This window comes from Triticum dicoccoides, chromosome 3A (assembly GCF_002162155.2).
Source record: "Triticum dicoccoides isolate Atlit2015 ecotype Zavitan chromosome 3A, WEW_v2.0, whole genome shotgun sequence".
NCBI classification, from domain to species: domain Eukaryota; kingdom Viridiplantae; phylum Streptophyta; class Magnoliopsida; order Poales; family Poaceae; genus Triticum; species Triticum dicoccoides.
Window position 1 is genome coordinate 678,330,603 of NC_041384.1, and position 4,430 is coordinate 678,335,032.

The following is a 4,430-nucleotide window of genomic DNA, read 5'->3' on the forward strand; positions in this document are numbered from 1 at the left end:
TGTGAGAAAGATGGAGACATGTAACATATGGAGTGAGATGCGTGTGCATCAAGATTTTGCACATGCAGAAGGAGAGAGACAAAAGGTTTGATGAGAGAGCTCAAAAGAACATGGACTAGAGGGGAATCTTGTGGGCTGAGGGATTGATAACCTATGGAGAGAATGTGTGTGGATAGTGAGCATGCGAGAGAGGTTAATGGTGCAAGACAGATACATCGTATGTGTCAATGTTTAAGCAATATAGAGAGTTCGGGTGCGAGATACAAAGAGATGACTATGGGGAGTGTGTGTTTGCAAGGCAAATAGACATAGCGAGAGATAAATGTGTGTGCTTGGTACATGGTGTGTATATGACGAGAGGTACATGCATGCCAAATAGGGCTTTCATGAAGAGATTGTGTGTGCGAGATAGAGAGCGATGTGGGGGCCTTGAGGCGGGCAAGGGCTGGGTGAGGGTATCAAAATGTGTGCGTTGATGCATGTGTTACATGCGATTGTGCGAGGGACGGTCGAATCGAGAGAGATGGTTGTTGTGTTACGGATGCTCCTCTCTCTCTCACACGCACACACAAAAAACACAAATAGAAGACCGTTCTATTTGTATACACAACATCTCGGCATATCTCTATGTATCACTCATACATGATCATTTGCACATTCACACATCTCTATAACTGTCACACGCACACCATCTCCATATTGCCCTTCCACCACAACACACATATAGACACATACACGCGTTCTCTCTCTGTTACACACACAGAATCTCTATTGAAACAATTTTGTAGGGGGCACCTAAAACGTCCAAATCCAAATAATCATGAACTAGCGCTAAATACAAATATATAGAAATATTGTAGCGTGAAGAACTTTTCCAGGAAACAAAGTCGAGTAATATTCGGGGATTGTTTTCACACACAAAAAAAGGTTCAGTCGATGTCCTTCTAGCACGACACCATGACACACCTTTCGATCAACCCCGCGGCCGTTGTGTACGCGCTTGCACAGGATTCCGTATTGATGTTGTGCTAACGAATGTGGTGCATAAGCACAGCCGCGATGCATGCGCTTGCACAGGATGACGTTTACTAGTATGGTGTTCTTTTAAGTTTGACCAACCCTATAAACAAGCTCCCATAAGTGCACTCATCTGCCGCCGCCGACGTTGCGCACGCGTACAGTTGCTGCAGTACTATACGGTGCAGTACTATCGCTGCCATGTGGGAACCAGCCCCACATGTCATCCACACTACAACATCGTACCGTAGTGTAGAGGATCTCAACCCCTCGCCCGCTCACGTCGTCTGCAGTCCCTCCTCGCGATGATGCTGCGCTGCCAAGCATGCGAGCAGGTCGAGCCGCGCCTATGCCTGTAGTGTACAAAGAGGAGGACGATGAGCGCGTGCTCCAGCACGCCGGCGAGGAGGACCTGATGTGTCATTGTCGTCTCCGCCCGCGTGGAGGAGGCTCGCATGGTGGATGTCGCGGCGGAAGCTGGTCGCGCCAGCGCCGAGCCCGGAAACCTGGTGTAGATGTGGAATCTACCTTCGAGACCTTCAATGCCACATGGGTCATGCAATCTGGAGGAACAATTTGGGTCAGTTGACTCGTGCGAGCCGTTGGATGCAACATGGACGGCCAGAAGGGCTTCGTCAACCTTTGAAAATGATGCACTATTCATCTTCTCTCTCAATCATCGAGTCACAGCCCGCCACAGGCCTAACCGCCTGCTGCTGCCGCCCCGCCCTCCCCTCAACCGCCTACCACCGCCATGCTCCCCGCCACCCCTGCCATCTGTTTAACCCCGGGCATGATTCATTTTTTCTTATGAACTGCATTCCACACCCAGCACTCATAAGATAGATCATGGGCACCCTGCCACCCTAATATAGATACTTGGGGTAGCTTCTCAGCTGTCTTATTCCTTCGCTCCAGCAAACTTCTTCTTTCGCAAATAGACCGACCCAAATTATACTACTAGTATGTATTAAGTACAGTAAGAACACGAAGAAACGAGTAGTAGTACCAACTACAAGAAAAATAGTAGTAAGACATACTAGTATGCACTAAAGAGTTCAAGTAACGAGAAAGAACATAACATAGTTCTACTGGGGGCTCAACACAATACATGCCTAAAATAAAACTAAGCAACTAGTCCGCTTGAGACTGCAGTAGAACCAGCATGAGCAACGACACTGCCACCTTACTCGGAGTCCTCGTCCACGTCCTCGACTTCATCCATGTCCGTGGTCCCTCTTCCTCTTCCTCTTCCCTGACACTTCTTTGCTTGAACCGGACACTGGGATTTGCTTCTTCATCCAACCCTTGTAGATATTTAAACAAAGGTAGGCATCCATTGTTGCGTACATGATATGATCTTCATCTATTGTCATCGACTCCCATGCATGATGAAACTTGGGGTGAGGTTTCTTTAGTTCAGCGTACAAAGGATCAATCATGGCTGCTGCCAGGGTCATCATTGAAGGCTCACAGGTGGACAACAGGCTTTCCTTCTGGATATCGAAGGGGTGGACTACAACAAGGCCTATCCGACCTAGGACTCTCCTGTCGTTCGTAAAGTCTATAGTAACGAATTTCACTCTTTTGTCCTTGAGTGAAGACCTCAAAATCCTGGCACCTAACGTCGGCATGGCATATGTGGTAGACCAAGCACACATTATGTACGCAAACTTGGATCACCACGGGCTTCTTCATCTCTTCCTCCATTAGAAGCTTCTCCTTTTCCAGGACTGTGGTGAACTCAACATCTAGCCCAGCGACCCACTCATCCTTTGAACTTTCAAACATGTGTAGGAAGCGACCAAGGCATGCTTCCACCATCGTGGATCTACAAGTGTAGATGACGACGAACTCATCGCCGGTGATGGTTCTAACCTTGTACTCACCGCCGATCATGGAGATTTGGGAGGCCATGGATTTTGGAGGCGGGCTAGGAGAAGTGGAACTGGTGTAATGTGATAGGATGGGACGGCTAGGAACGAACTATTGTAAGGTAGAAGACAGGGACGAGTAGGGCATTTGAACAACGTGGGGTGGTGGCTTGCCCGGTGGATAAACGGCTGCATGCCCCCAAAGAGTTCTCAAGTACTATGCGGGACCCATTAGATGTCATGTCTACTAGACCCACATCGTAGGCCTGGCGGTATAGCTTCTGCGTGTTCATATGCCATGCCGGTGCAATGCCATTAACGGTCGCACCTCCCACGACCTTCGCCTCCCTCGCATGGTCGCACCCTTTGAGACTTCGGACGGCTATAAATGAGCAATTTTTTGCCTACTCCGCATGCATGATACTGCCTCTAGTCCTTTTTACTCTGCACAAGATTTGTGTCAAGTCAAAGGTTGCAAAGTTTGACCAATTTAATATATACAATACTAAATATATATTTTATGAAACTACATTTCATAATGAATATAAAAATATTTATTTGACATTATGAATGTTGATACATTTTTCTATAAGTTAGGTCAAAGTAGAGGTACTTTGACTTCAGACAAAACTTATATGCACTATCCAGACTAGTTCCTCCATCCAGGTGCATTATGATATTGCCATGTCATATATAGTCAAGGGCTCGATTCAAAAATCTCACCTACTCTTACCAAGATAGAGGCGGTGGAATAGTTTTTGTAGTCTGCAAAAGTACTCAATTAATGCTCTCGTTCTTCACAAGAAAAGTGTTTACCAATGCATTATTGCATTGCGTGCATGCATGAATATTGAGAGAAAGTATAATAAGGTGATGTAGGCAGGCTGTAAGACTTAAAATAATATATTGTTGATGACTTGGCAGAGAGAGAACAAGAGAGAAAAGAAGTGGGCTACTAATTAACAGCCGGCTGTAGCATGTGCTCCTAGACACTGTGAGAGAGGGAGGTGGGTCATGTATCAATAAAATAGTACTTATTTGTATCCGACTATTATACTTCCCGGCTATAAGCTTGACTATAGATGATATGGCAACATCTTATAGCCAGCGGCCAGCTATACTATTAACCATGCTCTAAAATGACTAAGAATTTGTACATGCATTAGTCAATATTCTCTTAATCCTTGCATGCAATAATTTAGTGCACCTTGAAATCTGAACAAGTGTGGGGCGTGCATGCTTTTAATGACATGAGACTACCTAGCCCGGCATGCAATGGTCAGTTCATTATGCATCATTCCCCATACCTGCAGGAAGCCCGTTCGTCTCCATATCGTTTCCTCTCCATGTGTGAAAACAATCTACATGCTTGACTCTCCTTCTCCCTCTGGCAGTCCCACCACTCCTTCCCGTGTGAAAAATATTTGCATGCATGACTCTCCTCCCCTGCGCTCGTCCAATTTGTTGTGACCATCTGTCACGACCGGTTTTCCAATTAAAATATTTATTGAGAAACCAATCTTTTGAGTCCAGTATGAG